The 12,850-nt window shown below is 38.1% G+C and overlaps 1 long non-coding RNA gene across 1 annotated transcript in view; it reads left to right on the plus strand.

The window, feature by feature from the left end:
• The first annotated feature begins 157 nt into the window (after positions 1-157).
• The window catches only part of LOC136699180 (uncharacterized), a 33,302-nt gene continuing 20,609 nt past the window's right edge, over positions 158-12,850 (plus strand). The window contains exon 1 of the long non-coding RNA XR_010803626.1: positions 158-255. This is a non-coding gene — a long non-coding RNA (uncharacterized lncRNA). The remainder of the gene's footprint in view (positions 256-12,850) is intronic.

A 12,850-nucleotide genomic window follows, 5' to 3' on the forward strand; every position in this document is an offset into this window, starting at 1 on the left:
AGTTGAATTTGTACAGGTGCAACATGAGTGAGACTAATTGGGAATCAGGAAGTTGAATTTAGAAGGCCAGTGTTTCCAGGTGACCAAAGTTTCCTAAATGTTTAGAGGTTTGTAAAACTGTGATGTTTCAGTGAAAACAAATGGAATTGTGCTTGGAGTTTAGCAGTTTAGAGTCATGCTGTTGATACATGCACTTCAAGATTCCAGAATTGTGTACATAGTTCAATTTGTTTGTGTATGCAATGGAGAAAAACGGTAAGTACTATTAAGTAATTTAACTAAATTCATTCATTGTCTGTAACCAAGCTTCCAGTCCATCACAGGGCACCAGTCCACTTACCAACGTGTGTTTGTTGCATTGTGGGGGAACACACCAAAACTCCTCAGGGCAGTGACCCGATGCGGTTCCCAAACCCAGGACTCTGGAGCTATGTGACAGTGATTCTACTTGCTGCACCACCACCCCTCGCACTGAAATAAACACATGAACCTGTCCACATTCACTAAAAGCAGTGAACCCTAGACTATATTAAATTTAAACGCAGCAGGTAGGTGTCGCAGTCACACACCACTCCGGGTGACTGTCTGTGAGCAGTGTGCTGTGTTCTCCCTGTGTCTGCGTGGGTTTCCTCCGAGTGACTGTCTGTGAGGAGTGTGGTATGTTCTCACTGTGTCTGCGTAGGTTTTCTCCGGGTGCTCCGGTTTCCTCTCACAGTTCAAAAACACACATTGGTAGGTGTGCTCTTTGACCTAGTCTGGTCGTGGTGGAGCAGTTCTGGGTTCCTGTGGCCTTTGTTTGAGCTGTTCTTTGAGTTATTCTGGACCTGGCTGACCTGTTATGCTAGTTTTGACCTTTGTTGAGGTTTTCTTTATGCTAATTCTGGCTGGTCGTAACCTGAGCTTTTCTAAGTATGTCCCGTCCAGGTGGAGCTGTTTTGGATGTTTGTAAGTTTTCGGTGAGCTGTTTTTGAGCTGATCTGGTTTATTCCGGTCCTAGGTGAGCTTTTAGAGTTGTTGTATTATTTGCTGAGGTTTTCTGAGCTATTCCGGAGTTGTCTGCAGCAGGTTGGGATATTCGGACCTTACTCAGATGAGCTGTTCTGGCTGTTTATAGGACACCTTTGGGTGAATTTGATCCGTTCTGGAGCCAGGGGTCTGTTCCAGCTCAAGGTAGATAAACGGTTCTGGGGAAAATTGGATTGTCCTGACAATACAACCCAATATGTGTGCAATGTAATACAACGTAGTGCAATACAATACGTGTCATTGAGTACAATGTAAATAATGCAATACAATACAATAAAATAAGTGTCATATTGAACAATGTAATAAAATATAATACATTAATTCGCTCATGTTTTTTAATAGCCTCATCATGATAAGGATTGTGGAGGTTCCCAGAGTCATTTGGCACAAGGCATAATACAATAAAATATTGTAAAACTCAAATACCATACAATTTTACAAATTGATGTGTACAAAATATGAACAAAATCTCAGTCACCCACATCGCTTCCACACAGCTCTCTCCAGGGGCCTAGGGTTCTCGGTTCCATCCCCAGCTCAGGAGCTTTGTGTGTTCTCCCTGTGTCTGCTTGGGTTTCCTCCAGTGTTTTAGATGCTCCCACCATCCAAAAACAAGTAGGTAGGTGAAATTGCTGTGTAAAAATGCCCACTGTTACCCACCATGACCCTGATGAGGATGAAGCGGTTACAGAAGATGAACGAATGAATCCTACAGTTTCTATTGGCTGGCCATTGTCTGTCTTTTGAAGATGTATTACCCCCTCGGACTTTCTGTTACAACGAACAGTATTACATGTCTCCCTCTCGCGCTCTCGCTCTCTCGCTCAATGACTCTATCTCTGTGTACTTTCTCTGCGCAATACCCCTGCTCCAGTGGTTCCATTGGGTACGAGTGCTAATGCGGTAATGTGCTTTTACTGCTTCATCAGTGTCTCTTGGAGGGTAAATATGTCAGGGCCGAGGCTGATTTAAGCCCCGCCGCAAATGGAGCCCTAAACGAAAGCCTATATTGATAAATGTCGGACATTATTCTACAGAGCCGCAAAAGCTGTGAAATATGATTGGGATAATGTCATTTAGAATTAAACCGTTAACCTGGACAGTCATGACATTTAATAGTGCTATGGATTGAGGGAAGAAGGAGGAAGGGAAAAAAGCCTGTGTCTGCTAAACTGCGATGGTTATCACGTGTCTAATGGCTTCGTAATGGCTTTAGCTTTGACATCAACCTTCAAACACTGGAGACTGTTTTACAGCTCCCCATTTGTGAGCTTGTCACCTTTATAAAAAAAAAAAAAAGAAAAAAAAAAGTGGGTTTTATGAACCTATTTGGCCGGACGTCTTGTAATTCCGCCTTGATTCTTCATTTACTCAGTAAGTCTCGTAAATCGTGATACTCTCAAATGCCTGGTCCAGCAGTTTTTGGGACCAGAAATATCCCCAGGATGTGGTAGGGACCCCTGATTTGGGACTGGACTATCACTGGACTATCACGGTTTATGACAGTGACTGAGTAAATGAAGAATCAAGGTGGGGTTAAAAGGGCGTCCGGTCAAATTAGGCCTGACCCGGACCCGCCCCCTCGTCTGAGTCTCTCCAATCACAGCACAGGACGTGTGAAAAGGCAAAGGCAAGGTTACAAGAAATAGAAGTGCTGTTTACATGTGAAGAAAATAAGAACAGAGAAGAAATCTTCACTCTCGCGTTGAACTGAGGAACAGGGCTGTTCAGACAGGGGATAAAGCCCCTGTGGGGTTTGATCCTTGTGGTATTCTGACCTAAGCAGGTCATAGATGTTTAATTGAGGCCCTATCCACATGTTTTTAGAAATGTCCCCGTCCACACATATTCAAAAACAGTTGCATTACTACGCCAGTCCAGTAGGGCCCTGGTACTTTTTAAAGTGAGACATCAAAACACCACGAAGCATGAGAGAAGGTTTAATCACTAATCAGTTCATATTCCCTCCGTAAGTCATGAAATTACTGAATCTAGAGCATTATTTATTTTTAATACAACATCATTTATATTTATTCATATATTATAATTGAACCCTTAAAAGGGCACAGGGAAAAGGCAGCAAGGGAACGAGCAGCAATTTGGGCTCGGTGTACGGCAGAACTGGCGTTCCCAACACACTCCCAACACAAAAACTCCTTAAATATCCCGGAATTCACCCCAAACGAACTAAAATGGGGGCCGCTGAGCATGCTGGGAGCTCCCCCACGAACTCCCCAGCCACTCCCATACTCAACGCCACCACAAAATGTCCACTTTGAAGACATTTGAGATTGTATTATTTATTTTTTAATTAAAGATTAAGTTCCTATTTTACATTTAGTGGCACTGTTATATCTCTGAATGCGCTGCTGCTGCGTAAGTGTATTATTACAGTGTGAACACAGATCTATTCTAAGGCACTGAAGCACGCTCCTGCCTCATAATGACTTCTGTTGGTTGTGTTAAAGTGGAACTCCCAATTACGCCTCACTTTCCCACTGTCTGATCCTAATGAAGACGAAAAGCTCTCATACACTATTTCCACTTAATTAGACCCTATTTACCATGAAGAAGGGGACTTAATGTACTCTCTCTCTCTCTCTCTCTCTCTCTCTCTCTCTCTCTCTCTCTCTCACACACATCATCTTTCTTTCTCTTGTCTTTGTTTTCTCTCTTGTTCTTTTTCTCACTTCTTTCTCTTTTATCTCTCTTTTTCTCTCAATATCTGTTTTTATTTCTCTTTCATGACTTTCTTTACTTTCTCTCTCTCCCTCTCTTATCTTTCACTTTTTCCTTCACAGCCTTCTATTCCTGCTCTTTTTTCTTTTCTTTCTACTTTACTTTTCTTTTAATATCTTGCAGTTCTCTTCCCTCTTTCTCTCTTTTTCAGGTTCTGCTTTTTAGTTTTGTCTCTCATTTCCAGTTCCCACTCTTCTATGCCTCTTTTTTCCTTTACTCTTTTCTCTTTCCCATATTTTCTTTTTCTTGTTCTCATTTTTCATCATTTCCTTTATTTCCCCTCCTTTTTCTTATTGTTTATTTCTCTTCTACCTCTTTGTCGTTTGTCATCGTCTTGTCTTTCACACTCTTTCTATTGTCCTTTCCTTATACCTTCCTTCTGTTTCTCCTTTCCTCTCATTCTTTCCTTCATTTCACCCTTTTCTCATGTCCTCTCTCTCACTTTCTTTTGCTCAGGTGGCTTTCCTCTTATTTCTGTGTTTCTCTTTCTTTTGATTATTTGGTCCCTTTCTCTTAATCTCTTTTTATCCCTTTCCCCTTTGATTTTTAACTTTGTCTCTTGCTTTTCATTAAATTCTTCTTGTCATTCTTTCTTTCTTGCATTTTACCTCTCTCTCTCTCTCTCTCTCTCTCTCTCTTTTCTACAATCACTCCCTTTATGTTGTGCTCTCCTGTGTCTCAGTTGTATCCAGTTACGTCCCTCACTTATCACTCACTCTCTCTCTCTCTCTCTCTCTCTCTCTCTCTCTCTCTCTCACTCTCTCTCACACACACACACACACACACACACAGTGCAGCGCTTGATTCATTAACATGTCTGTTGGAGTGGGAGTGTGTGTCTGAGCTGAATCAATGTGGCCTGAACTCTAAATCGGTTCTTTATCATCTTAATATGATTCCCATCGATGAAACACTTTCTCAAAATGCCATGCAGCCACAGTTTTACATATTCCCCCTTCAGCCTGAACACGCTGCTATCCACACGAACACACACAAACACACACACACACACACACTGCTCAAAGCGATGCAGGAGAAAACAAGAGAAAAGGCAAAAAAAAAAAAAAAATGAACAAAGAGACAAACTCTGGGAGAACAGCTCAAGTTATTGTCCCTAAAACTGTTCACAGTCTTTTCTTGGTGGAGCAAGCTCCTCCATGTTCCTCCCCTGGTGCCTCTGCAGTGCTTTCATCATGTCCACTTTGCATTTAGTACTGATTACTCTTAAGAAATGAAATGTTCTGGAGCGGAAACGCAGGGGCTTAAGATCATAACGCCATGCCCAGTGTCAAGGGTGCTGGCTAGGGGGTACAACACCCTCATGGCTTTGGAACTGTGGTCTTTAGAGGGATGGAGCATCTATCCCGATACCTTTGGGACAGCTGTTATACACTGAGTGATCACTGGTTTAGGGACATCTACCTTGTATCTGTCACGATTCACGGACAATACCAAACAGAGCCATGTGCAGAGAGAGCACATGGCAGGGAAAACAGACATGACAGGATGAGGTAGTGACAGTATCTTTATTCATTGTCCATTTGACCATACAAGAGTAGTGCTTATACGAGTGGATCAGACACAGCAATTATATTATATGCTATATATATATATATATATATATATATATATATATATATATATATATATATATATATATATAATACAATTTTTTTATCCCCTAACATTTCCTATCTACTCTCTACAAATGATTATGTGATTCCTCTAGGAATATGTTACAGGAATTGTCCTTTAAAGGGGTTGTTTACAACTGTGAAGAATCACTCTCTGGTTTTTTCAGAAGTGCTGCATCTTTTGAGATCGAATGATGTGTTTGAGGGGAAAAAAATGACTATTGTTTGAACATGGTTTGAACAAGTTGAACTTGTCTGTAAGTTTTAATTCACTCTTTGAATTACCACAGAACCTGGAGTTGTTCAATTTTGTAGCACTTTCGATAATGCAGTTTGCTATCGATAGCTTAGCATGCCATTCCAAGACCCTATGGACTTTTACTTATTTACAGACACTGGGGCTTTGTAAACACTTTAGACTGGTTTTGAAAAATCCTCAAAATTTTATAATGTAAACGTTTTTATTTATTTATTTAATTTGATTTAAATTGTGAAGGTCGCGTTTAATAGTGAAGGATGAAGTAAAAGTCAAGGAGAGGTGCCCAATTAGCTCACGATCTCCAGTTGGTATCTATTACTATTAATAATTACAACATTTTATTAATGTTTTAGTATAAATATATATTTTGCTATTATTTTAGCAAATTAGTTTAGCACATTTTCTACTAAAGTTCATTTTATTTTAGGTATATGGCATTCTGATAACACATTTACACACCAAACACTTTGAAGTGCCTTTACTTCACAAAGAACAAGCTTTTCCTTTCCAATGTTATTCAATATTTGTCCTCCAAATGCTAATAAAACAGAAATGAACTTTGTTTTATAAAGAAAAAAAAGTGTGGGGGGGATGTTCTGTTTTCTTTCTCCATCTCATTTACCAAAACCTCTGTTCCAGGGTGTAGCTGTATTATATAAGAACACAGGCACGTTGTATAAAGCAGCTAACCTTAGATAACATTAAGGGAATCTTAGATAATACAGTAAATTTTTAATTTGGCCTTTTAAAGTCAGCAGTCTGGAACATTTCTTAAGTTCAAGTAGAATTGGGAAGAGCTTGTTGTCACACCATGATTTCTGCCGTCATGAATTTTTAATCCCTTACAGCAAGAGAGAGAGAGTCCTCACAGCTAGGGACAGATGATTTAAAATGTGTGTGTGTGTGGTGGATATGACAGGAGAATGGGTTGATGGTAAAAAATGAATACACAAATACTATAATATCTGTTACTTCATTATAAGTATTCACATCAATGTCATGTCACGTTCAGCACTCTTCAGTGTGTGCGCGCACGGTTGACGACTTGTACAGTATATGACAAAATGAGCAGATGCAAAGAAGAAAAAATCTGAAATATTTATAGATAGAAAAATATGAAGGCAATAAAATAAAATAAATAAAATCACCCATACTTCCAGAGAAGCACAATTTAACAGTCCACAGGGTACTTTAATATTTTAATAATATAAAAATAAAAAATCATACAGTTAAACATTTAAGTGTTTGTTATTTATTAATGTAACATTATAAAATTTTAATAATGATTCTTAATTTGCAACAAGAGCAGTGCCTCCAATGGTAGGGGACTGTGATCCTAACATCTTTCCACAAGAATAGACATAGAGTGTGTTACTGTCATGATGTGGCTACTGGGGAGGTCAAGGAGTGAGGAACAGGAATGGAGGTAAGAGCATGGAGACTTTCTTGACAACCACAAGGGAACTAGACACAGGGACTAAACACATAAAGGCCACTAAACACACAGAGCGAAATACAATACAGAGACCTTGAAACTGAAACATTAAACAAGGGGCTAAACAAGGAACAGACCAATTAAACATACTGGACTGACAAAGGAGCCAAAATCTAAAAACAGAGAAGCTAAAATCTAAAAACAGAGAAGCCAAAATCTAAAAACAGAGAAGCTAAAGTCTAAAAACAGAGAAGCTAAAGTCTAAAAACAGAGAAGCTAAAGTCTAAAAACAGAGAAGCTAAAGTCTAAAAACAGAGAAGCTAAAGTCTAAACAGAGAAGCTAAAGTCTAAAAACAGAGAAGCTAAAGTCTAAAAACAGAGAAGCTAAAGTCTAAAAACAGAGAAGCTAAAGTCTAAAAACAGAGAAGCTAAAGTCTAAACAGAGAAGCTAAAGTCTAAAAACAGAAGCCAAAATCTAAAAACAGAGAAGCTAAAGTCTAAAAACAGAGAAGCCAAAATCTAAAAACAGAGAAGCCAAAATCTAAAAACAGAGAAGCCAAAATCTAAAAACAGAGAAGCCAAAATCTAAAAACAGAGAAGCTTAAATCTAAAAACAGAGAAGCCAAAATCTAAAAACAGAGAAGCTTAAATCTAAAAACAGAGAAGCTAAAGTCTAAAAACAGAAGCCAAAATCTAAAAACAGAGAAGCTAAAGTCTAAAAACAGAAGCCAAAATCTAAAAAAAGAGAAGCTAAAGTCTAAAAACAGAGAAGCCAAAATCTAAAAGCAGAGAAGCCATAGACTAAACAGAGAAGCAAAAGCAGAACAAACAGAAACCTAGAGATGGAACGTATTACCTTAGACAAAAACTGACAACAGACACAGAGAAACCTGGAGATTGTACCACAAGGAACAAAATGACTGACAATAGACAGACAACAAACAATGGAACACAGACAAGAAACATCTGGGAACTAATTAAGACAGGTGATACTAGAAACACAGGGGAAGGGTATCACATGACGGGGGAACAAGCAGGAAGCAGACACAAGACAGAGGGATACAATACAAAACAGAACACAAAACTAGACATGTTACAGTTACTGGTCAAAAAGTAAACATACACAGAGTATAAATATTCACTTTTTCTTAAGATTTTAATATTTGAAAAACACTAAGCTAATTCTAAATATTTAAAGCATAATATTAATATTTCTACTCTAAATCAAAATTTCCGATTGTTATTCCCAACTGTTAAAAATGGTTATTTCTCTTTGTAACTCTGAACTGTAACATTAATGATTATGCTGTAAATATAACATTTAAACAGTAATTCAAAAACAAAACCTCTGAATCATTTTTCTGTAATACAAACTTCTGAACTACAATTTTGAATTTTGGAATTGTAGTTTTTAATTTTAACTTTAAATTTCAAACTTTTCACTACAAAAGAAACACGTAACTAATTTTAAGCATTTGTGCAGCGATTCAAGTGATTTGAGCTATAATTATTTTGTTATTATAGCTTGTAAACTGTGGTCCTAAACTTTTAAACAGAAATTCAAACTCAGTAATTCTTGAATATTTAAAATTAGAAATTTCCCAAAAAAACACATTAATAAATAAATTAAAATTGGTGACTCAAAAAAGTGTCTGTAAGTGTGAGTGAATGTGTGTGTGTGTGTTGCCCTGTGAAGGACTGGCGCCCCCTCCAGGGTGTATTCCCGCCTTGTGCCCAATGATTCCGGGTAGGCACCGGCCCCACCGCGACCCTGAACTGGATAAGGGTTACAGACTGTGATTGAATGAACTGAAATTATTAGCTTTTAAACTGCGGTCCTAAGGTTTTAAACAGAAATTGTAGGTTTTTAATAGAAAACGTAAAATTTTGAACTGTAATTCTTAAAGTTTGAAATTTAATTCTATTTTTATAAACTTTGAAATTGGATTTTTAAGATGTTCAGCAGTGATTCTTACCTCGGGAATCTATAGTTCTAATACTTTGAACAGTAATTCTGAAATATTTCACCTCAATTTTTATCTTTTTAATTTAAATTTTAAGCTTCTCAGCACTAAACTTGGGAATGTCGACTCTAAACTTTTGATGGTTATTCTCAACATATGAACGCTATTGCATGTATAACCTGGTGCAATCTGCTGAGAAGTCTGAGTGTGTGTGTCTGGCTGACAGTGGAATGGAAACAGGACTCTATTTGTGGAGCAGAATGGTGTTATTGTGTGTTGTAAGTTGGTGCCGAGGCTGATGGTGGAGCTCTGCTGAGGAACTGAGTCAGAGGCAATGACTGACCTGACGCAACAGCTCCTCAATTATCTCATAAAGCCTGGGGGACAGTGTCTCAGCCGCTGGGACTTGCAGAATTCAGCCGTACATGTCAATCCGTGCATGTTAGTTAGTCCTGGATGTTTCCATACACACTAGTGAGTGTGTGTATTTGGAGCCATGTATTGAGTTCTTTTGGGGGACTTCAGGTGTCCCCAGGATGATGAAAGCATCATCAGATTTTGGGGATGTTCTCAGGAAAAGCAGAATTAAACAAAAGTTAAATATAAAAGTAGATGGAATCGTTTTCTTAACGATTTTGTTTCTGGAAAACAAATTCCTCCTGCCGTCTACATTTATTAGACACCTTTTAAGGTGGAACAGTATGTTTGAGTAAGAAGCCGACTGTAGTTTTTTGATGGCTGGAGTTCTCTAGGTTTTTATTCACTGTTTGAATTACCGGAGGGACTCATTTGTGACTCAAGCTTTTAGGTTTTGTAGCACTTTCAGTTTGTGTTTACTTTCATGCAACTTTAGTGGGTTCCTGAATTTGGAGTCAGTTCCACCTTAAGTAATGTAGCTGTAACATGAAGTTCTCCTAATGACGTTTTTGAAATAAACAGAACAGTTTACTGTGCAGCTGCTGTTGGATGGATGGATGGATGGATGGATGGATGGATGGATGAATGGGCTGTTAGTTGGTGGGCTGGCTGGCTTTATGGGTGGATGGATGGGTGAAGAGTTAAGTGGATAGATTTTGGGACAAACGGATGGATGAATGGCTATTTAGCTGAATAGAAGAACTGGTGGATGGTCTGATGAATGGATTTATGGATTTGTGAACTGACTGATTCATTGTGCGGAAGTATGTATAGACGGAGGAATCAATGGAATGGATGGATGCATCAGTGGGTGGGTAGAGAGATAGTTGGTTTTAGATATGAATAGAGGGATTGTTATTCAGATGGATAGATGATTATTTGTATAAATGGATTGATGTAAACTACTTGCTTTCAGTCTTTCTAAGAGATCGACGCAGATGAATGTCCTCACACCTTCAAAGTTCAGTGTTAGAAGTTGGTTGCATTCTTTGTTTCTATCCAAATAAGCCCAAACACAACCACTCATATGACCTGGGCTCTGGGGGCATTGTGTTGGATTCTTTCTTGTCTATTTCCTTTTTTTCTGTAAGTGCTTATTATCTACCTTTAATTGAGGAATATTTATGGTGGTCTTCCAAAGTTGTGTACTCTGTATGTGATAATACCTTATTGTAGCTAAGGTTGGTGAACTTCAGTGTTTTCAGTTATTGTCCTTTGATGTCGGTCTTCCTTAGGCACATCCATTATCTTCTGTACTGTATGTAACATGTTGACAACGTCTACAGGTCGTATCCTTTACTGCTCATTTCAGAAGCCAATGGTCTGATGATAGCATCTGGTCTTTTACCCAGTTTTGTATGTCCCCATGCTTTTTTTTACACAGAGTAGCCACTTGTGTGTTTTTACGTCTTCTGTTTGTGTGTGGGTGTGTGTGTGTGTGTTGGAGTGCTTTAATCAGCAGCGTGTTTTAATAGCTGGCCGGTGTGTAATGAATGATGGTTGCAGGCTACCTGGTGCAAACGTCGCGATAAATCTCTGGCTCACGAGCTGACACGCCACTTCACGCGCATAAATCATCAGTTTTAGGGAGAGAAAAATGACAGCTATTAAAATAATGAATGGGATGATTAATAAAGGACATTAAGGATTAAGGACTGGGAATGAGGGATATCTGAGGAAGATAGTGGACACGCGCACGCACACACACACACACACACACACACACACCGACACACACACTCTTGCCACTTTCACCTTCATGCTCAGAGCATGACTTCACACAGTGGTGTGTGTTGTGTGTAGCTAATAGAGAGTGTGCTGAAAGACTAAAGGAAAAGGGTCTTTGAAGTTTTGGCTGTAGGCAGGTGTGTGTGTGTGTGTGTGTGTGTGTGTGTGTGTGTGTGTGTGTGTGTGTGTGTGTACAGACACCCTACGGCCACTCTAGAGGAGCACTTGTACTTTACAGTCTCCTAAAAAACAGGAAATAAAATCTTTCTGTCGTGTGGCCTCTTCTTCATCCTTTCTTTATTTTTTCTTTCTTTCTTTCTTTCTTTCTTTCTTTACTTTTTTCTTTCTTACACATTTGCTGTTTATGTTTTTACTGTTGAGATCTTGTTTTTTGTTTTCATCACCATTTCTATTATTTCCTCTTTTATTTCTGTACAATGATTTCCTTTCTTTCACTTTCTTTCTTTATTTCTTGATTTTTATTTTTTCGTTCTTTTTTTAATTATTTTTTTAATTCTTTTTTAATTTATTTCCATTTCCTTTATCTTTCTTTCTTTCACTTCCTTCTTTCTTTCTTTTTTAAACATTTCTCTTACCTTGATTTTCCTTCTTTTTCTTTCTTTCTTTTATCTTTATTCTTTCTTTTTTCTTTCTTTCTTTCTTTCTTTCTTGCTGTTTGCTTTGTTTTAATTTATTTCTGCTTTCTTTCTATTTGTTTATTTTCTTTCTCTTTTTTCTTTCCCTTACTTCTTTCTTTCTTTCTTTTTTAAATGTATTTCTCTTTTCTTTTTTCTTTCTTTATTTTATCTTTCATTCTTTTCATCATTCTTTGTTTTTTTATTTAATTTTCTTTCTTTTTCTTCTTTTATTTATTTTCTCTTTCTTTCTTTATCTTTCTCTTCATTAATTTTCTATTTCCTTTTTCAACTCATGTTTTTTTTATTCCTTTTTCTCTTGTTGCTTTTCTCATCTTTCTCCACTTGCCCTTAAAATCTCTTTTCTTTCTTTCTTTCTTTCTTTCTTCATTATTTCTTATCCTTTTATTATCTGTCTCTTCCCTCTCCTCTTTCCTCATGTCTCCGTTTCTCCTGCTCGTCTGCCGTACTTCCCTGTGGTTTTCATATAAAACCTTGTCATTTGTGTCTGGTGCCCAGCTTCCAGGGGAATGCGGCCCGCCAGATGTTTGCTGGATATTTATTGGCTGTGTTTTCACTTTCTACAGCCGCCATTGGCTGTTACACTATGTCCTAACTGCAGGGGATGTGAACGAGTGACGGCATGAACAGAACTGTCCCTTTAGAGTCAGTACAGCTGTTTCCACTAGCCACAAGGGTCAGTGTGGGATGCATTGTGGTGGTTGTGATGGACGTCTGCTTTGTAGTACAGGATGCTCACCCACTGTAGATAGAATCTTGAGCTGATCTCTGATTGGTTAGTAGTTGATGTCTGTTCTGATCTGACATTGTGGTGTAGATATTCTACACTCTTAAAAATGACGGTTCTTCATGAGTTATTTAGTAAACGGTTCTATACAGAGTCATGATTTGCATAATTAAATAGTTCTTTGCTTTTTATGATCCTGGATATTGTGCTAAAGTGTTGTACATTGCACCAGAAAGGGTTCTTATAGTTAGACTCAAGCTTGTTG

This window comes from Hoplias malabaricus, chromosome 6 (assembly GCF_029633855.1).
Source record: "Hoplias malabaricus isolate fHopMal1 chromosome 6, fHopMal1.hap1, whole genome shotgun sequence".
Classification (NCBI taxonomy): domain Eukaryota; kingdom Metazoa; phylum Chordata; class Actinopteri; order Characiformes; family Erythrinidae; genus Hoplias; species Hoplias malabaricus.